This window comes from Ranitomeya variabilis, chromosome 6 (assembly GCF_051348905.1).
Source record: "Ranitomeya variabilis isolate aRanVar5 chromosome 6, aRanVar5.hap1, whole genome shotgun sequence".
Lineage (NCBI taxonomy): Eukaryota > Metazoa > Chordata > Amphibia > Anura > Dendrobatidae > Ranitomeya > Ranitomeya variabilis.
In genome coordinates this window covers 440,021,196-440,043,924 of record NC_135237.1, presented here as the reverse complement: position 1 = coordinate 440,043,924, position 22,729 = coordinate 440,021,196, and the positions used below count along the sequence as shown (strand labels likewise).

General features: G+C 44.6%; 1 protein-coding gene and 1 long non-coding RNA gene across 2 annotated transcripts in view; one reads left to right on the top strand and one right to left on the bottom strand.

The window, feature by feature from the left end:
* Positions 1-7,672, bottom strand: part of LOC143782681 (E3 ubiquitin-protein ligase RNF138-like) — a 64,289-nt gene extending 56,617 nt beyond the window's left edge. Inside the window, exon 1 of the mRNA XM_077270406.1 lies at positions 7,536-7,672. The gene's annotated coding sequence lies outside the window, so the exon portion shown is untranslated. The remainder of the gene's footprint in view (positions 1-7,535) is intronic.
* Positions 7,658-22,729, top strand: part of LOC143782684 (uncharacterized) — a 31,253-nt gene continuing 16,181 nt past the window's right edge. The window contains exon 1 of the long non-coding RNA XR_013217022.1: positions 7,658-7,760. This is a non-coding gene — a long non-coding RNA (uncharacterized LOC143782684). The remainder of the gene's footprint in view (positions 7,761-22,729) is intronic.

Genomic DNA, 22,729 nt, shown 5'->3' with positions numbered 1-22,729 from the left:
TATCTGCTGGCCAAATAAACATTATTGGGACTATAGGTTTATGAAATGTCAATAAAAAGAGGTTCCTTAGCACATTATAAGAAGTGTAATGATGTGTAATCATCGTGCTATTTATTTTGTACGATACAGCATTGATATTTATTTTGTAAGAAGTTTGTATAAACGTTATTACTTTTATCTGAAAAGTTCTCTATTTTGTAAGAAGTTTCACATATTTGGTAAACAACTCTTAAAGGGAACCTGTCACCTGAATTTGGCGGGACCAGTTTTGGGTCATATGGGCGGGGTTTTCGGGTGTTTGATTCACCCTTTCCTTACCCGCTGGCTGCATGCTGGCCGCAATATTGGATTGAAGTTCATTCTCTGTCCTCCATAGTACACACCTGCGCAAGGCAATCTTGCCTTGCGCTGGCGTGTACTCCGGAGGACACAGCATGAACTTCAATCCAATATTGCGGCCAGCGGGTAAGGAAAGGGTGAATCAAACACCCGAAAACCCCGCCCATATGACCCAAAACAGGTCCCGCCAAATTCAGGTGACAGGTTCCCTTTAACACACACACCCCTGACATCTAGTTAGTGGCCAGTACTGATACATTTTAACAGCTGCTAGCAAGTGGGTTGTTTGAATCACCACCACAGAAACTCTTGGCAGCTGTTAGCAGTTATAGTACCAGACTTCAAGCTCACTGCAGAATAATACTACAGAAACACAGCCTCATTCTCCCATGATATTATTATCAATTTGTTGGAAGCGTATCAGTAATCAATTTAATACATTTTGATTCGCTATGATTTTGGTGTAATGTCTACTTAACACGCTTTATGCGATTTTAATTAATTACCTGCTGGTCAAATAAATATTATTGGGTCTATAGGTTTATGAAAATGTCAATAAAAAGAGAATAAATATTATTGGGACTATAGGTTTATGAAAATGTCAATAAAAGAGAATAAATATTATTGGTACACTTTTGATATTATTATCAATTTGTTGGAAGCGTATCAGTAGTCAATTTAATACATTTTGATTCGCTATGATTTTGGTGTAATGTCTACTTAACACGCTTTATGCGATTTTAATTAATTATCTGGTGGTCAAATAAGTTGTAATAATACACTTTGATACACTATGATTTCGGTGCGATAGCTATTTAATATGCTTTGCTGCCACTTTGATAACAATTTATTATCAATTTGCTGGAATCGTATCAGTAACCAATTTAATACATTTTGATTCACCATGATTTTGGTGTAATGTCTACTTAACACGCTTTATGCGATTTTAATTAATTATCTGCTGGTCAGAACACATATTTGGTAAACACCTCTTAACACACACTCTGACAGTGTTGAAAATTATTCTATCTCCACTTTCTGAACACTTGTAAAATCAGTGATACTATGCCTTGTTAAACTCAGAAACTCTGGCTTGAATGTATGTCATGCAGACACACACCTGTTTTGTGTTTATTTAAGGAATAGAGGAGACTCACACACTTTCTGACTGCAGCCCTGCAGCCTGTACACAGGCTCATTCAGAATAGACAGCGAGATGGGATAATCTAGCAAATATAGTATCAGACTCAATAATCCCAAACCAGTAAACGAAAGATCTAATATAAAAAACACTTACTGTGATAATAATCACAGTATTAACAATATTAAAACACTGTGATAATAATATTAATCTATATCAAAAACAGCCAGACAAGGAGGACAGCTGGCTGACAGGGAGGACAGCTGGCTGACAGGGAGGGGAGGAGGGGGTTACACACTTTGATACACTTTGATAGGGGCGTGTCCACCTGTCAAATTGAGTTTGATGAGTAATACCTCTGCTCTACCACTGACGTCAAAATGGGTTGTGCTTTTACTGTGGTGATTCTACTCATGTTATCTCAGCATGCTCTAAACGCTTAAAAAAATTCGCTAAACCTGTCACCATTGGTACTATACAGCCTAAATTTATTTTGTCTGTTACTTTGATTTGTTCTTTGTTGTCCTACCTGGTTATGGCTTTTGTGGATTCGGGTGCTGCCCTGAATCTGATGGATTTGTCGTTTGCCAGGCGCTGTGGTTTTGTCCTGGAGCCTTTGGAATTTCCTATTCCTCTGAGGGGAATTGATGCTACGCCATTGGCTGAGAATAAGCCTCAGTATTGGACGCAAATGACCATGTGCATGACTCCCGTACATCAGGAGGTGATTCGCTTTCTTGTTTTGCATAATTTGCATTATGTTGTCGTTTTGGGTCTGCCATGGCTGCAGGCTCATAATCCAGTTTTAGATTGGAAAGCTATGTCTGTGTCAAGTTGGGGTTGTCAGGGAATTCATGGCAATACTCCGTTGGTGTCTATTGCTTCTTCCACTCCTTCTGAGGTCCCTGAGGTTTTGTCTGATTACCAGGATGTATTTGATGAGCCCAGGTCCAGTGCCCTGCCCCCTCATAGGGATTGTGACTGTGCTATAAATTTAATTCCTGGTAGTAAATTTCCTAAGGGACGACTTTTTAATTTGTCTATACCAGAGCATGCCGCGATGCGGAGTTATATAAAGGAGTCTTTGGAGAAGGGACATAATCGCCCATCCTCTTCCCCTCTTGGTGCAGGATTTTTTTTTGTGGCCAAGAAGGACGGTTCTTTGAGACCTTGTATAGATTATCGTCTTCTGAATAAAATCACAGTCAAATTTCAGTATCCTTTGCCACTATCGTCTGATTTGTTTGCTCGGATTAAGGGTGCCAGTTGGTTCACCAAGATAGATCTCCGTGGTGCGTATAACCTTGTGCGCATTAAGCAGGGAGATGAATGGAAAACAGCATTTAATACGCCCGAAGGCCATTTTGAGTACTTGGTGATGCCTTTTGGACTTTCTAATGCTCCTTCTGTGTTTCAGTCCTTCATGCATGACATCTTCCGAGAATATCTGGATAAATTTATGATTGTTTATCTGGATGACATTTTGGTCTTTTCTGATGATTGGGAGTCCCATGTGAAGCAGGTCAGGATGGTGTTTCAGGTCTTGCGTGCTAATGCTTTATTTGTGAAGGGCTCAAAATGTCTCTTCGGAGTACAGAAGGTCTCCTTTTTGGGTTTTATTTTTTCTCCTTCTACTGTGGAGATGGACCCAGTCAAGGTCCAGGCTATTCATGACTGGACTCAGCCCACGTCTGTTAAGAGTCTTCAGAAGTTCTTGGGTTTTGCTAATTTTTACCGTTGTTTCATCGCTAATTTTTCTAGCGTGGTTAAACCTTTGACGGATTTGACCAAGAAGGGTTCTGATGTGACTAATTGGTCTCCTGCGGCCGTGGAGGCCTTTCAGGAGCTGAAGCACCGGTTTTCTTCAGCTCCAGTCTTATGTCAGCCAGATGTCTCTCTCCCCTTCCAGGTCGAGGTTGATGCTTCTAAGATTGGAGCAGGGGCTGTTTTGTCGCAGAGAAGCTCTGATGGCTCTGTGATGAAGCCATGTGCTTTCTTTTCAAGAAAGTTTTCGCCTGCCGAGCGGAATTATGATGTTGGTAATCGGGAGTTGTTGGCTATGAAGTGGGCATTTGAGGAGTGGCGACATTGGCTCGAAGGAGCTAAACATCGTGTGGTGGTCTTGACTGATCACAAAAATCTGATTTATCTTGAATCTGCCAAGCGCCTGAATCCTAGACAGGCTCGTTGGTCGTTGTTTTTCTCCCGTTTCAACTTCGTGGTCTCATACCTGCCTGGTCCGAAGAACGTGAAAGCTGATGCACTTTCTAGGAGTTTTGTGCCTGACTCTCCGGGAGTTTCTGAGCCGGCTGGTATTCTCAGAGAGGGAGTGATTTTGTCTGCCATTTCCCCAGATTTGCGATGAATGCTGCAGAAATTTCAGGCGGATAGACCTGACCGTTGTCCACCAGAGAGACTGTTTGTCCCGGATAGATGGACCAGCAGAGTTATTTCCGAGGTCCATTCTTCGGTGTTGGCGGGTCATCCTGGGATTTTTGGTACCAGAGATTTGGTGGCTAGGTCCTTCTGGTGGCCTTCCTTGTCGTGGGATGTGCGTTCCTTTGTGCAGTCTTGTGGGATTTGTGCTCGGGCTAAGCCTTGCTGTTCTCGTGCCAGCGGTTTGCTTTTGCCTGTTCCGAAAAGGCCTTGGACGCACATTTCCATGGATTTTATTTCGGATCTTCCAGTATCTCAGAAAATGTCTGTCATCTGGGTGGTGTGTGATCGTTTTTCCAAGATGGTCCATTTGGTGCCCTTGCCTAAGTTGCCTTCTTCCTCCGATTTGGTTCCTCTATTTTTTCAGAATGTGGTTCGCTTGCACGGCATTCCTGAAAATATTGTGTCTGATAGAGGATCCCAGTTTCTGTCCAGGTTTTGGCGGACTTTTTGTGCTAAGATGGGCATTGATTTGTCTTTTTCGTCGGCCTTCCATCCTCAGACTAATGGCCAAACCGAGCGAACTAATCAGACGTTGGAAACTTATTTGAGATGTTTTGTTTCTGCTGATCAGGATGATTGGGTGACTTTTTTGCCATTGGCCGAGTTTGCCCTTAATAATTGGGCTAGTTCTACTACTTTGGTTTCGCCTTTTTTCTGCAATTCTGGTTTCCATCCTCGTTTTTCCTTGGGTCAGGTTGAGTCTTCTGACTGTCCTGGGGTGGATTCTGTGGTGGATAGGTTGCAGCAGATTTGGAACCATGTGGTGGACAATTTGAGGTTGTCACAGGAGAAGGCTCAGCGCTTTGCCAACCGCCGCCGCGGTGTGGGTCCCCGACTTCGTGTTGGGGATTTGGTGTGGCTGTCTTCTCGGTATGTTCCTATGAAGGTCTCCTCTCCTAAATTCAAGCCTCGCTTCATCGGTCCTTATAAGATCTTGGAAATCCTTAACCCGGTGTCTTTTCGTTTGGATCTCCCAGCATCGTTTGCCATTCATAATGTGTTCCATAGGTCTTTGTTGCGGAGGTATGTGGTACCTGTGGTTCCTTCTGTTGAGCCTCCTGCTCCGGTGCTGGTCGAGGGCGAATTGGAGTACGTGGTGGAGAAGATTTTGGATTCTCGTATCTCTAGACGGAGGCTTCAGTATTTGGTTAAGTGGAAGGGCTATGGTCAGGAAGATAATTCCTGGGTTGTCGCCTCTGATGTTCATGCGGCCGATTTGGTTTGTGCCTTCCATGCGGCTCATCCTGATCGCCCTGGTGGTCTTGATGAGGGTTCGGTGACCCCTCCTCAAGGGGGGGGTACTGTTGTGAACTCTATTTTTGGGCTCCCTCTAGTGGTCACGAGCGGTACTGTGTAGTGTTGTCTTTCTGCAGGTTGGCAGCATCAGCTGGTTCGTTATCCTTGGCTGGTTTCCTATTTAGCTCACCTGGATACTCAGTTCCTTGCCTGCTATCAATGTATTCAGTGCTCTTCAGATTCCTTGTGACTACCTTGCTCCCAGTCTCTCCAAGACAAGCTAAGTTTTTGTTTGTTCATTTTTTGATTATCAGCATTCATCATGTTTCTTGTCCAGCTTGCTAAAATGTTATTTCCTCGCTTGCTGGTTACTCTAGGGGACTGAGTTTCTCCCCCCACACCGTTAGTTGGTGCGGGGGTTCTGGAAATCTCAGTGTGGATATTTTCTAAGGGTTTTTTTTACTGACCGCACAGACCCCTTTTCTATTTTCTGCTATCTAGTATTAGTGGGCCTCATTTGCTGAATCTGCTTTCACCCCTGTGTATGTGCCTTCCTCTTACCTCACCGTTATTATTTGTTGGGGGCTTCTATATCTTTGGGGATTATTTCTCTGGAGGCAAGTGAGGTCTTTCTCTCTCTCTAGGGGTAGTTAGTTCCTCAGGCTGGCTCGAGACGTCTAGGATTTTAGACACGTTCACTGGCTACTTCTAGTGTGTTTGGATAGGTTCAGATTTGCGGTCAGTCCAGTTTGCCACCTCCCTAGAGCTTGTCCTATATTTGTTACTTAGCTGAAGTAATTTGTGATCCTCAACCACTAAGGATCATAACACAGAGCAGAGTGAGATGCATGGAGCAGGGTCTCTTCCTCAGGATGCCGGTGGCAGAAATGTGGCGATGCTGCAGCCCAGTGTCCACAGTGAGCAGAGCCGAGTCCATCGTTGGTTTCTCAGAGGCAATTTTCCTGAAACTGAGGGTCACCAATATCTCAATTTGCGCATGCGCAGCCTCCGATGGCCATTTTCCTGAAGCCGAGGGCCGCTGAGATCTCAATCTGCACAAGCGGAGCCTCTGGCGACCATTTTCCTGAAGCCCACAGCCTCAGGAAAATGGAGTGCGAGATGCCCAATCCGCCCATGGCTTCAGAAAGATGGCTGTAGGGAAACCAAAGATGCACTCTGCACTGCTCACCGCCAACACCGAGTTTCAGCATCGCCACACTTCTGCCGCCGCCGGTTCCCTGAGGAAGGGACGCTGCTACACCACTGCCGCAACCCCCAGGTAAGCCTGCATTCAGACTATAAGACACCCCCCCCCATTTTCCTCCCAAATATTTTTGGGAAAAAAGTGCGTCTTATAGTCTGAAAAATACGGTAAATAGCATTATATCAACCCTCGGCTGTTTCCGCCTTGTAATCTCTGCTCATTGCATCCAGACACTTGTATTACATTATTGTATAAAGTTAAAAGATGCTGATGCATACCACCCTTAGGCCAAAAGACCACTCTTTTGGCCTTTGTCGTGGAAATAAAGGGAGACCTATGGATAGGTTTATTGCATATTTCGAGAGCTTTATACCAGCATATGTGTAAAATACAGGGCTCAGGCAAAATGTGCACTAAGCCCTTTGAATAAGGATTTTTTCATTACAATCTAACTGGTTCAGCTTGCAATTTGTTGCAGGTGGAGTTCATGTTTTGTCCTTCTCCATTGTCGATTTGCCTCTGCACATATGGCACAGGACAATTCCAGGAACATGGGTAAGGGCTAACTTTTACTCTTGGGAAAAAGCCTTTTAGTATTGTTTATAAACTTTAACAACTCCAATGCCAAATGATTTCAAATCGCACTAACTATAATTTTTACTCTGCTTGAATGGAAAAAACAAATACAAAAAAAAAACCACATTGCAGGTTTTTCATACTGCAACTCCATGGGGCATTTATGAAATTAAGTGAGTCAGAATTGTGGCAAAATTTGCACCAAAAAATATGACCTACATCATATTTATGATGGTTTTTTATAGTTTCTGCTCCTTGTCTGACAAGGATGTGTGGCCTCTTTCAAAACGAGATATGGTTTTTGGGAACGCGGTTATGGACTAACATGCAACACTTTGCGCCAATATGTGCTCCAAAATTTTGATGCAAATTTCTGGCACAAAGTAAGCCAACTAATAGGTGGTGTAAACTAAGACAAACACAGTGGTAAAACATGCCAAATTTACCAAATCGCAGGAACCACTATGATAAAATTGGCTCATTTTAGTCTACGCTAAGCTTCACTGCCTAAGGATTAGACACTGTTGATTCATTTCCATACAATAGAACTATCAATTTCCTTAAAGCTCGCTGTAACGACACGCATATGTGAAAAGGTACCGTAAGCTACATGCTTCGTCATGCAGGCTTTTCACTGAAAATGATGTGGCTCGTTGGTGATAGTGGTCCGCTTAATTATAATGATAGAAACAGTGACCGATCTATCACTCTACATCCTGCCGCAGGAGCCATGATTTCCAACTGACATTTTCTAAAACATAGCACAGGTCTTCACCTGTCACCTGCCGCCATGTTCTGCTTTGTAGGTAAAAGGAAGAAATTTAGGTGGGTGTATTTTGTGGTCCGAGAAATTATAAAATGTAGTGCATGTATTGGCCATTATCTGGACACTATATGCAATCATGTAAAAACATCAGTGACATATCTAATATGACCGTGACTGGACTTTGGTTTAAATGCTTTGTTCACCTTCACAACCATTTTTTTCATTGCTCCTGTATGTTAGTGTTCTCATTGTTGCCTGTTATTAGAAATGATGTTGTAGTAATTTAGTTCGGCCACTAGAGGTCACCATGGAGTAACAGAAAGAAAGCTCTGGAAACAGGAATCTGAAAAACACAGATTTCTCCTGAGGTAATGAAGACAAGGAGCCCTGTCTGAGAGACTAAAGGTACCTTCACACTAAACGATATCGCTAGCGATCCGTGACGTTGCAGCGTCCTGGATAGCGATATCGTTGAGTTTGACACGCAGCAGCGATCAGGATCCCGCTGTGATATCGCTGGTCGTTGAACAAAGTTCAGAACTTTATTTGGTCGTCAGATCGCCGTGTATCGTTGTGTTTGACAGCAAAAGCAACGATACCAGCGATGTTTTACAATGGTAACCAGGGTAAATATCGGGTTACTAAGCGCAGGGCCGCGCTTAGTAACCCGATGTTTACCCTGGTTACCAGTGTAAAATGTAAAAAAACAAACAGTACATACTCACCTTCGCGTCCCCCGGCGTCCGCTTCCTGACACTTACTGAGCGCCGGCCGTAAAGTGAAAGCACAGCGGTGACGTCACCGCTCTGCTGTTAGGGCCGGCACTCACAGTCAGTGCAGGAAGCGGACGCCGGGGGACGCGAATGTAAGTATGTAGTGTTTGTTTTTTTACATTTTACACTGGTAACCAGGGTAAACATCGGGTTACTAAGCGCGGCCCTGCGCTTAGCAACCCGATGTTTACCCTGGTTACCCGGGGACCTCGGCATCGTTGGTCGCTGGAGAGCGGTCTGTGTGACAGCTCTCCAGCGACCAAACAGCGACGCTGCAGCGATCAGCATCGTTGTCTGTATCGCTGCAGCGTCGCTTAGTGTGAAGGTACCTTAAGAAGAGCTCGACTTAGAGGAGGAAATCAATGGAGGCAGGCCCCCCAAACTCCTAATTTTCAAGGCCATAGCTAGCTCCCCCCAAAAAATCCACACACATCCAATTTTTCAAGCAATCTCCCTTACGTGGTCCAAAATCTCTAAAATTAGGGAACGCAGTCAAAATGGACCCCTACAACATAAATTAACCCTATCCTTCATCTATTCAATTCTGAACCAGGATTTACCCCCTCTATGGGCTGACTTAAAAATTCAAACCCTCGGCGATATCTCTAATGGGTCTAAATTCCTAGACTTTGGCTCCCTTAAAAACAAATTTAATGTCCCCTCGTCCTCTTTCTTCGACTATATGATACTGAGGGAGAATTTAAATCTTTTCCTAGATCTCAAATTGAAATTCTCAGAACCCTCTTTAAAAATCCTCACTAACCTAAACCACTCAATTTTTTGGAGCCACAAGTTCATCAATGACAGCTTCAACAAAGACACCGCTCTTGTTAAAAATGCTTTTCTTATAACATGGGAGAAATCCCTCAATTACTACGTCACCACAGATGATTGGGAAGAAGCCATCTCTGCATCATATCATTCAACAATCTCCATGTCTCTTCTGGAGTCACACTTCAAGGTGTGCTCCAGATGGTACTACACCCCAGCGAGACTATCTCACATCAATCCATCCAACTCTCCCCTCTGCTGGAGAGACTGTGGCCAAAGAGGAGACCTACTACACATTTTTTGGAATTGTCCCACTGTAGCCCTTTTTTGGTTAGAAATCTCAATTATTTCTAAACTGATAGGATCTCCCTTCACCCTTTCTCCACAACTAGCCCTTCTCTCCTTAGATACCAACCTCATTGACAGGTCCTTGGTGCACATAACCTTGCATTTATGTATGGTAGCCAAAAACTCCATTGCCTACCACTGGAGAAAAAATATGTAGCGCCCCCACCGCCGCAGGGCCAAGGGGTACCCGGTACCGGGCCTACAAGTCTCTGCTCTGGGGTTGTCACGGCGGCTAGGCCCCGGTTCCGTGACCCTGCCGTGGGGCGCACAGTGAATGATAGGTGTGGATGACGGATGATGGTAATAGTGGTGCGGTGCAGTAAATAACGAGGACACCAGTTTGCAGTCTCTTTACCTCTTTACTGAAGATCTCTGGGTCCTCAGTCCAGAATACGGTTCACCAGGCTGCGCAAGTCCGGCCGGTCCAATGGCACCTCCAGAGTTCTCTTCACAGGTGGAAATCGGTGCCTTCCTTCTAGCGCTATGTGTTTCGGTCCTCCCCTGCTGTGCTTACGGAAAGTCCCCACAACCGTCGTGTCTGTTTCTTAAGTTCCCTCACAACTCGATTAAATGATGTTCTTCTAATCCTCCGTCCCTCCCTGATATTCTGGTTGGAACGGCACCCGTTTGACGGGTAGGCTCGGAGCTCTTCCGGGACCCTAGAGTCGCCCCTCTCCACAGGTTGCCCCCCAAGACTTCATAGGTGATATGTGTTAGACAGCCCGCCTTAAACTGACTGTCCTGCCGCTGTTTAGAGTATTGCTTGAAGCTGATTGTTATAATACTCCCTCGGCGTTCCGGCCACCGGTAATGCGCCTCAGTAGGGTGTTGCTCCGGTCTTACAGCATGACCCCTACTGGTATTCTCCTATCGCTTGATCTCGTTTCTCACTCAGCACAATCTATCTCGCTTCTAGTCCTTTCTTGGGTCCCGCCGCTTCCCGGAGCTGGCGCGGACCCGTTACGTTCTTTCAAGTTGCCAAGCCTCTGTCAGGATCCCACCCCCGACAGAGACCCCACCGTCTCTTCCTCCACAACACCCTCTGCCACCAGGTGTTGCTTCGTCCAATCCAGTCAGCTTTCTGATCTAACTTCCTGCCTGACCCCCAGTTTACCCACTATGGTGGGGAGTGGCCTAATGAATAGCACCCTTAGCTCCCCCCGGAGGCCCAGCTGTGAAATGTATTGGTGTCTGTGATACCTGATCAGATGAACTCCTTCAGTGCCATCGGACGCACCGTAGCTCCCCATAGTGGCGGAGCCACAGTACTGCAACGACCAGGACTCTGGGGCGCTGCACTTACACTTCCCAACACAGCCTTTATTATTAAATTGATGATGCAGCACAGAGAACTTGAACTTAAATTTGCCCTGTTCAACAATGAGTTTGGTAAATTCTACCAAAAATGGCATAAATGGGAACAATATTACCCCCCCTGAACACTCAGGACCCTTACTGACTTTCTTCTCCAAGTTTAATCTCTGTCTGCTTATGTCCCATCTGGATAACCTCAGTTGTATTGCCCTATTGGCAACTCTTCTTCTATAGGAGACATACTACAGAGACTTAGTTCTTAGCTTTGCCTAAGGTAAAAATGCTTAATCTCCCAATCCTTATGTAGTCTGCTCATAGACTAGTATTTACATTTATAATACCATTCTACCTTCCTTCCTACCCCGCCAAGATTTCTTCTCTCATTTTCTTCTTCTTGTTTACCTCTGGTTTTGTAGTTACCAATTATATTTAAGCTCTCCACCTGGGTTAGATCCCTTGTCTTATTAGGCTATACTGTTGCCGACTTGTATTCCGCCTATGCGATAAAATTACTTTAGTTGTCAGCATAAGACGGTACTTTTCAAGGGCTGCGTCCCTTGCTTTATTTTATCTCGAAATGTTAATATCCCCACTGTTTTATGTGTTGTATCTCCCCTTATTTCCCAATATTCTTATACTCACCCCCCCCCTCCCCTCCCTACATTCCTTCCCTGGTTAAAAGTATTAAAACCCAATAAAGCTTTTTGGAAAGAGAGACTAAGAAGAATCCGGAGGCTGAAGTGATACAAATTGGACTGTGAGATACAGAGAGAGGCTCCCGTGAGTAAACGGAGATGTGTGACCGCTCACCGACTGCTTAGTTAGGGAGAGTTAGATAGAAGTCACAGCGTATTCAAGAACACTTCTGTTACAGAGATTGCGTATGGACGGATAGAGAATGTGTGAATTCCTGTATATCAAGGTTCTGACCGTGAAATATTCCTGGGACTGAGTGGAATCTTCATCTGCACTTGTATCAGAGGACTTGGAGACCTGGAGTGCTGATTAAATCCAGTGGCCGGACGTCAGGATAATAAGTCCAAGTGTTTACTATTGAGTATATTCTGTCAGGACGTCAGCTCTGAGCGCTCGCAAATAGGACAGTGCACTGTGTACACATTGTGTTGGTTTAACCCCTTAAGCCCTGAGGGTGGTTTGCACGTTAATGACCGGGCCAATTTTTACAATTCTGACCACTGTCACTTTATGAGGTTATAACTCTGGAACACTTCAATGGATCCCGGTGATTCTGACATCGTTTTCTCGTGACATATTGTACTTCATGATAGTGGTAAAATTTCTGTGCTATAACTTGCATTTATTTGTGAAAAAAAAACGGAAATTTGGTGAAAATTTTGAAAATTTCACAATTTTCCAACTTTTAATTTTTATGCCCTTAAATCACAGAGATATGTCACGCAAAATACTTAATAAGTAACATTTCCCACATGTCTACTTTACATCAGCACAATTTTGGAACCAATTTTTTTTTTGTTAGGGAGTTATAAGGGTTAAAAGTTGACCAGCAATTTCTCATTTTTACAACACCATTTTTTTTAGGGACCACATCTCATTTGAAGTCACTTTGAGGGGTCTATATGATAGAAAATACCCAAGTGTGACACCATTCTAAAAACTGCACCCCTCAAGGTGCTCAAAACTACATTCAAGAAGTTTATTAACCCTTCAGGTGTTTCACAGGAATTTTTGGAATGTTTAAATAAAAATGAACATTTAACTTTTTTTCACACAAAATTTATTTTAGCTCCAATTTGTTTTATTTTACCAAGGGTAACAGGAGAAAATGGACCCCAAAAGTTGTTGTACAATTTGTCCTGAGTACGCTGATACCCCATATGTGGGGGTAAACCACTGTTTGGGCGCATGGCAGAGCTCGGAAGGAAAGGAGCGCCATTTGACTTTTCAATGCAAAATTGACTGGAATTGAGATGGGACGCCATGTTGCGTTTGGAGAGCCCCTGATGTGCCTAAACATTGAAACCCCCCACAAGTGACACCATTTTGGAAAGTAGACCCCCTAAGGAACTTATCTAGAGGTGTGGTGAGCACTTTGACCCACCAAGTGCTTCACAGAAGTTTATAATGCAGAGCCGTAAAAATAAAAAATCATATTTTTTCACAAAAATGATCTTTTCGCCCCCAATTTTTTATTTTCCCAAGGGTAAGAGAAGAAATTGGACCCCAAAAATTGTTGTGCAATTTGTCCTGAGTACGCTGATACCCCATATGTGGGTGTAAACCACTTTTTGGGCGCATGGCAGAGCTCGGAAGGGAAGGAGCGCCATTTGACTTTTCAATGCAAAATTGACTGGAATTGAGATGGGACACCATGTTGCGTTTGGAGAGCCCCTGATGTGCCTAAACATTGAAACCCCACAAGTGACACCATTTTGGAAAGTAGACCCCTTAAGGAACTTATCTAGATGTGTGGTGAGCACTTTAACCCAGCAAGTGCTTCACAGAAGTTTATAATGCAGAGCCGTAAAAATAAAAAATCATATTTTTTCACAAAAATGATCTTTTCGCCCCCAATTTTTTATTTTCACAAGGGTAAAAGAAGAAATTAGACCACAAAAGTTGTTGTGCAATTTGTCCTGAGTACGCTGATATCCCATATGTGGGGGGGAAACCACTGTTTGGGCGCATGGCAGAGCTCGGAAGGGAAGGAGCACCATTTGGAATGCAGACTTAGATGGATTGGTCTGCAGGCGTCACGTTGCATTTGCAGAGCCCCTGATGTACTCAAAAAGTACAAACCCCCCACAAGTGACCCCATATTGGAAACTAGACCTCCCAAGGAACTTATCTAGATGTGTTGTGAGAACTTTGAACCCCCAAGTGTTTCACTACAGTTTATAACGCAGAGCCGTGAAAATATAAATTCTTTTTTTTTTCACAAAAATTATTTTTTAGGCCCCAGTTTTGTATTTTCACAAGGGTAACAGGATAAACTGGACCCCAAAAGTTGTTGTCCAATTTGTCCTGAGTACGCTGATACCCCATATTTGGGGGGAACTACTGTTTGGGCGCATGGCAGAGCTCGGAAGGGAAGGAGCGCCATTTGGAATGCAGACTTAGATGGATTGATCTGCAGGCGTCACGTTGCATTTGCAGAGCCCCTGATGTACCCAAACAGTACAAAGCCCCCACAAGTGACCCCATATTGGAAACTAGACCTGCCAAGGAACTTATCTAGATGTATTATGAGAACTTTGAACCCCCAAGTGTTTCACTACAGTTTACAACGCAGAGCCGTGAAAATAAAAAATCCTTTTTTTCCCACAAAAATGATTTTTAGCCCCCCAAATTTTTATTTTCCCAAGGATAACAAGAGAACTTGGACCCCAAAAGTTGTTGTCCAATTTGTCCCGAGTACGCTGATACCCCATATGTTGGGGTAAACCCCTGTTTGGGCGCACGGGAGAGCTCGGAAGGGAAGGAGCATTGTTTTACTTTTTCAACGCAGAATTGGCTGGAATTGAGATCGGACGCCATGTCGCGTTTGGAGAGCCCCTGATGTGCCTGAACAGTGGAAACTCCCCAATTCTACCTGAAACCCTAATCCAAACACACCCCTAACCCTAATCCCAACGGTAAGCCTAACCACACCCCTAACCCTGACACACCCCTAACTCTAATCCCAACCCTAATCCCAAACGTAAATGTAATCCAAACCCTAACCCTAACTTTAGCCCCAACCCTAACGCTAACTTTAGCCCCAACCCTAACCCTAACTTTAGCCCCAACCCTAACCTTAACTTTAGCTCCAACCCTAACCCTAACCCTAGCCCTAACCCTAAGCCTAGCCCTAACCCTAATGGGAAAATGGAAATAAATACATTTAATTTTATTATTTTTCCCTAACTAAGGGGGTGATGAAGGGGGGTTTGATTTACTTTTATAGCGTTTTTTATAGCGGATTTTTATGATTGGCAGCTGTCAAACACTAAAAGACGCTTTTTATAGCAAAAAAGTTTTTGCATCTCCACATTTTGAGACCTTTAATTTTTCCAGATTTTGGTCCACAGAGTCATGTGAGGTCTTGTTTTGTGCGGGACGAGTTGACGTTTTTATTGGTAACATTTTCGGACACGTGACAGTTTTTGATCGCTTTTTATTCCGATTTTTGTGAGGCAGAATGACCAAAAACCAGCTATTCATGAATTTCTTTTGGGGGAGGCGTTTATACCGTTCCACGTTTGGTAAAATTGATAAAGCAGTTTTATTCTTCGGGTCAGTACGATTACAGCGATATCTCATTTATATCATTTTCTTATGTTTTGGCGCTTTTATACGATAAAAGCTATTTTATAGAAATAATAATTATTTTGGCATCGCTTTATTCTGAGGACTATAACTTTTTTATTTTTTTGCTTATGATGCTGTATTGCGACTCGTTTTTTGCGGGACAAGATGACGTTTTCAGCTGTACTATGGTTATTTATATCCGTCTTTTTGATCGCGTGTTATTCCACTTTTTGTTCGGCGGTATGATAATAAAGCGTTGTTTTTTGCCTCGTTTTTATTTTTTTTTTCTTACGGTGTTCACTGAAGGGGTTAACTAGTGATATAGTTTTATAGGTGGGGTCGTTACGGACGCAGCGATGCTAAATATGTGTACTTTTATTGTTTTGTTTTTTTTTATTTAGATAAAGAAATGTATTTATGGGAATATTTTTTTTTTTTTCTTTATTTAGGAATTTGTTTTTGTTTTTTTCCTACACATATGGATTTTTTTTTTTAAACTTTTTTACTTTGTCCCAGGGGGGGACATCACAGATCGCTGATCTGACAGTTTGCACAGCACTCTGTCAGATCAGCGATCTGACTTACAGCGCTGCAGGCTTACCAGCACCTGCCCTGGACCCGGAAGTAGTCCCTGCAGGAACCGGATGCAGCCCCGCGGCCATTTTGGATCCGGGGCCTGCAGGGATAGGAGGTAAGAGACGCTCGGAGCAACGCGATCACATCGTGTTGCTCCGGGGGTCTCAGGGAAGCCCGCAGGGAGCCCCCTCCCTGCGCGATGCTTCCCTATACCGCCGGAACACTGCGATCATGTTTGATCGCAGTGTGCCGGGGGTTAATGTGCCGGCGGCGGTCCGTGACCGCTCCTGGCACATAGTGCCGGATATCAGCTGTGATAGTCAGCTGACACCTGGCCGCGATCGGCCGCGCTCCCCCCGTGAGCGCGGCCGATCGCATATGACGTACTATCCCGTCGGTGGGAATTAAGGCCCACCCCACCTCGACGGGATAGTACGTCATATGGGATTAAGGGGTTAAGCGATTTGTCATGTAAATATATATATTAAGGGGAAAACGGTACCCGGAATTCATTGTAATTAAGGCGGGTGTAAGATTGTATACCTGAGAGGACCACGTGTCACGGTCACAGTAGAACCCCGTATAGGCCCCTAAGGGTATGTGCACACGTTGCGGACGACTTCCTGCGGATCCGTAGCGTTTTTTTCCCATGGAGAAACGCTGCAGATCCGCAAGTGATTTACAGTACAATGTAAATCAATGAGAATAAAAAAAATGCTGTGCTAATGGTGCGGAAAATTCCGTGCGGAAACGCTGCGGATTAAAAGAAGTAGCATGTCACTTCTTTTTTGCAGATCTGCAGCGTTTTTGTACCCATTCCGTTACAGAAATCCGCAGGGGTAATAAACGCCGTAAATCCACAGCAAATCCGCACAAAAAAACAAGTCAAATCCGCACCTGCGTTTTCTGCCAAGAGATACAGAATCCGCACCAAAAAGCCTAATCCGCAACGTGTGCACATAGCCTTACTCGATAAGGGTGGGAGTGGGATAGTTTTGGGGTATTCTTGCTCCATTCTGTGAAGCTGACACTTGGGATCTCTCAGGCTGTATAAGGCTGGTTTCACATTTGCGTTTACCTGATCTGCGGATGGCTGCGGACTTCCTCCGTGAAGCCCCGCCCTCGGCCGCACCTCCGCCGCTAGCTCCGCCTACTTCTGCATGCGGCCCGCATGCGACCTCCGTACCTATCTTTAACATTAGGTACGCAGGTCGTGCGGCTGTATGCGGATGATGCCGCATGCGTTGTTTTGACGATGCGGCGACCAGCGTAGGACGCAGCATGTAGCATTTTTTTTTTTCATCAGCATCGTCAAAACGACGCATGCGGCATCATCCGCATACAGCCGCACAACCTGCGTACCTAATGTTAAAGATAGGTACGCAGGCAGCATGCGGGCCGCATGCAGAAGTAGGCGGAGCTAGCGGCGGAGGTGCGGCCGAGGGCGGGGCTTCACGGAGGAAGTCCACAGCCGTCCGCAGATCAGGTAAACGCAAATGTGAAACCAGCCTAACTTGTGTTCTGTGGATTGTGGCTGTTGTGGCCCATATTGTGATGAGAAATAGAATCCTGTTATTCTTTGCACAAGTTATAAAGAAAAGTTGGTTTAGTATCATGTTGTGGTCAGAGTAGTTCATAGCAGCGCCATATTCCATTCTCGAACAATGACCGGCGTACTGGTCGTTACACTCCCATGGATATAAAATGACAAAATGAATAAAGTGTCAGTTTTGTGTTTACAGCTCCTATGCAGAAATACAAGTTTCCATGGTAACAGATGATAAACAGTGTTTTTGTTATCCTGTCTTGAATTTCTTGACAACATACATTGCTTTATATCTGTACCTTAGTAATGCTGCTGATTGTTCCTTTCCAAGATGTTGACTGCTGTTACAACTGATTTCTTTCTTCTGTAAGACTCTGAATTGTGACATCATCAATGGAACAGGTAGAGAAGAGAATGGAGTACCTATAAGTGCTGAGTGCAGGATTCCAGCTACCATGGCGATTCTCTTTTTTACCTTCACAAATTCATTTCATTTTATGCTTACACTCACTGGAACATGACGTTGGCAAAACTCTTTAGTATACGATACATGTTGGCCATTGTTCTAGTCATGTGACGATTCTGAGTTAATTGTATCCACTTGGGATGTTTTCAATTCATTCTGAATATTTACAGATGCACTACGCACTTTATGGTTCATTTATTTATGAATTGCCATGACTTCATTGTCATTGGATATACTGTATATTCTTTTCTTTGAAGGCTTTTTTTTTATTTTTTTGAGTACTTTATGAGCAGGCCATTGTGACAATTTGTGATTCCATGCTCCCGTTCCCCTTTTTATTCCTGTCACTTGATTAAAATACTGTAATTTTTATTTAAAAACACAGAAAATATGTATTTTTAAACTTGATATTTTGCATTTTATCGTCTTTCCTCAAATCGGCAATAGAGGATGTGCATACAAATTTACTGAGCAGATGTTTTCGTGTCTACTCTTTACAAGACTGTGTTAATTAATTTACAATGGTGAGGTTGTAGAAACAATGTCATATCACAGGTCATACACCATGCTAAGACTGAGTATAGGAATAATATATAACAATATACTGCATCAACCTCTCACAGACAGAGTGCAAAGAAGACTGGGGTTACACAATGTGCTCTTTAAGCTCTTTTTTCAAGAAGCACCAAGAAATGCGCAATGTTGAGGACTGTAGACACAGTGGGGGACCAAGGAAATTTAGTGCAGTAGATGATAGGCACATATTGCTTACTTACCTTCAAGATCTGAAGATGTCCAGCAATGCCATCAAGTCAGAAATAGCAGCAACCAGTGGGATATAAGACAAATGCATTGTGTAAAAGGCAACCTTTCACTGGCTTTTATGAATCACTTGCATGCTGCAGGCTTCATGAGACATAGTCCTGATATTTACTGAAGAAAAGCTAAAAGCAGTAACAAGGTCGATGTCGGCTGTGAACCGTGTAGATTCCGCATTGCAACGGTTGAGTTTAGTTACTGGTTTTGGGTTTTCTTCAATAAATGTCAGATCTACGTATGTCCAACAAAGACTACAGCATTTGAGTTGTTCATTTACACATGCCAGTGGAAGACTGCCTTTTAGACCCTGCATTTGTCTTACGTGCATTGATCAGGTTTGTGATAGCATGGAGCTTTGTGTACTATGATTTGGATAATTCAGAGAAGTCTGGCCAGAAATGGTCTTCATGGAATAGTTGGGGCTCTAAAGCCTTACCTTTGACATGGAAACGAGGCCAAATGACTTAACTATGCACAAAAACATCGGAACTAGGGTGCAGCAGAAAAATGGCAGCAAGTGCTTTGGAATGATAGGTCAAAATGTGAAATATTTGGCTCGTACAGAAGGCAGTTTGTTCTTCAAAAGGCTGGAGAGCATTACAGTAATATTTATCTTCAGACAACAGTGAATCATGGTGGATGGTCCTTTTCGGTTGGTGCTCACAAAAATACAAGGGTAGTAAATAACAGGAAAGGAATAAAAAATACAGCAAAGATAGGTGATCCTTCCTTTGCTGTATTTTTTTTCCTTTCCTAATTATCCCTTGAAGCACTGCAAGGTTCTGTGCATGGAGGACTACAAGAAACAAAATGAGTGAAAACCCTGCTGTAACTAAATAAGTAAAAAGCAAAAGTGCATTTAAGTAACACAGAGTTCTTAGTAAAACTGTTTTTTTTTTTTAATCAAAAATAGCATAAAAGCCATCACATTGTCGACAAGCATTCTGGAATGCTGTAGATAAGCCCCCGATGTATCCTGAAAGATGAGAAAAAGAGGTTCGATTATACTCACCCAGGGGCGGTCCGGTCCGGCGCCTCCTATCTTCATCAGATGACATCCTCTTTTTGTCTTCACGCTGTGGCTCTGGCGCAGGCGTACTTTGTATGCCCTGTTGAGGGCAGAGGAAAGTACTGCAGTGCGCAGGCGCCGGGCCTCTCTGACCTTTCCCGGCGCCTGCACACTGCAGTACTTTGCTCTGCCCTCAACAGGGCAGACAAAGTACGCTTGGGTCGGAGCTGCAGCGTGAAGACAAAAAGAGGACATCATCGTAAGAAGATGGGAGGCCCCGAACCGCGACGCCCGTCGGACCGGGACTGCCCATGGGTGAGTATAATCTAACCATTTTTTCTCATCTTTTAGGATACATCGGGGGCTTATCTACAGCATTCCAGAATGCTGTAGACAAGCCCCTGATGCTGGTGGGCTTAGCTCACCTTCGATTTTGGGGGTGGCAGGTTTTCTTTAAGAAATGAAGGTCAGTCAGTCCGAAAAATTGGGCAAACTTTGAAAGTGTCCCCAAGTGCAGTGGCAAAGACCATCAAGCGCTACAAAGAAACTGGTTCACATGAGGACCACCCTAGGAGATTGGAGCGCCCCCACTGCCGCAGGGCCGAGGGGTACCCGGTACCGGGCCTCTGAGTCTCTGCTTCTGGGGTTGTCACGGCGGCTAGGCCCCGGTCCGTGACCCTGCCGTGGGGCGCACAGTGAATGATAGGTGTGGATGTTGGTGGTGCAGTTGTGGGGTGCAGGTCGCGGTAAATAACGAGGACACCAGGTTGCAGTCTCTTTACCTCTTTACTGGAGATCTCTGAGTCCTCAGTCCAGAATATGGTTCACCAGGCTGCGCAAGTCCGGCCGGTCCAATGGCACCTCCAGAGTTCACTTCACAGGTGGAAATCGGTGCCTTCCTTCTTAGCGCTATGTGTTGTAGTCCTTCCCTGCTATGCTTACGGAAAGTACCCCACAACTGTTGTGTCTGTTTCTCGTGTTCCCTCACAACTCGATTAACTGATCTTCTGCTAATCTTCCGTCCCTTCCTGATGTTACAGTTAGAACGGCACCCGTTTGTCGGGTAGGCCTGGAGTTCTTCCGGGACCCTAGAGACGCCCCTCTCCCGCAATTGCCTCCCAAGACTTCATAGGTGATTTAGGTGAGACAGCCCGCCTGAGACTGACTGTCCTGCCGCTGTTTAGAGTATTGCTTGAAGCTGTCTAATGAAATACTCCCTCGGCGTTCCGGCCGCCGGTAGTGCGCCTCAGTAGGATGTTGCTCCGGTCTTACAGCACGACCCCTACTGGTATTCTCCTATTGCTTGATCTCGTTTCTCACTCAGCACAATCTATCTCGCTTCTAGTCCTTTCTTGGGTCCCGCCGCTTCCCGGAGCTGGCGCGGACCTGTTACGTTCTTTTCAATGCCAAGCCTCTGTCAGGATCCCACCCCTGACAGAGACCCTACTGTCTCTTCCTCCACAACACCCTCTGCCACTAGGTGTTGCTTCATCCAATCCAGTCAGCTTTCTCCTCTAACTTCCTGCCTGACCCCCAGTTTACCCACTATGGTGGGGAGTGGCCTAATGAATAGAACCCTTAGCTCCCCCCGGAGGCCCGGCTGTGAAATCTATTGGTGTCTGTGATACCTGATCAGATGAACTCCTTCAGTGCCATCGGACGCACCATGGCTCCCCATAGTGGCGGAGCCACAGTACTGCAACGACCAGGACTCTGGGGCGCTGCAAAAGGAAGACCAAGAGTCACCTCTGCTTCTGAGGATAAGTTTATCCGAGTCACCAGCCTTAGAAATCGCAGGTTAACAGCAGCTCAGATTAGAGACCAGGTCAATGCCACACAGAGTTCTAGCAGCAGACACATCTCTACAACAACTGTTAAGAGGAGACTTTGTGCAGCAGCAGGCCTTCATGGTAAAATAGCTGCTAGGAAACCACTGCTAAGGACCAGCAACAAGCAGAAGAGACTTGTTTGGGCTAAAGAACACAAGGAATGGACACTAGACCAGTGGAAATTTGTGCTTTGGGCTGATGAGTCCAAATTTGAGATCTTTGGTTCCAACCACCGTGTCTTTGTGCTATGCAGAAAAGGTGAACGGATAGACTCTACATGCCTGGTTCCCACCGTGAAGCATGGAGGAGGAGGTGTGATGGTGTGGGGGTGCTTTGCTGGTGACACTGTTGGGGATTTATTCAAAATTGAAGGCATACTGAACAAGCATGGCTACCACAGCATCTTGCAGCAGCATGCTATTCCATCCGGTTTGCGCTTAGTTGGACCATCATTTATTTTTCAACAGGACAATGACCCCAAACACACCTCCAGGCTGTGTAAGGGCTATTTGACCAAGAAGGAAAGTGATGGGGTGCTACGCCAGATGACCTGGCCTCCACAGTCACCAGACCTGAACCCAATCGAGATGGTTTGGGGTGAGCTGGACCGCAGAGTGAAGGCAAAAGGGCCAACAAGTGCTAAGCATCTCTGGGAACTCCTTCAAGATTGTTGGAAGACCATTCCCGGTGACTACCTCTTGAATCTCATCAAGAGAATGCCAAGAGTGTGCAAAGCAGTGCAAAGCAGTCAAAGCAAAAGGTGGCTTCTTTGAAGAACCTAGAATATAAGACATATTTTCAGTTGTTTCACACTTTTTTGTTCAGTGTATAATTCCACGTGTGTTAATTCATAGTTTTGATGCCTTCCCTTCTCTCTTATGACTGTTTAGGTCCCCTCCTTCCTGATGTCTAGGGAGGTGTATAATATATGTATTGGGAGCCAAAGGGTTAATATTGCTTATACCCACATAGTCACTCTTTTAGGCGAATGTTGATGCTTAAGCTGTTTGGGAATGAGAGGTACGCAGGTATAATGCTGGTATTGTTTTTAATGTTTTTTTAATAGATGCACATGTTGTACTTCGGCGGTGGTTGTTTGGGATTTGGGGCGTGGGGTGGGAGGGGTTTGTTTGGACTTACCTATTTCTGCCAGCGTCACTTCCCAGCACCACTGACCCGTGGAAGCACTACCATTAGCGTGAAACGGCCGTCGTCGATCCCTGCACACCCTTGTTCCAACTACACACCCCCGAGCCATGAAGATGATGTTTTTTACGCTTGAATAAAAAATAAATACCTCCCATAAAG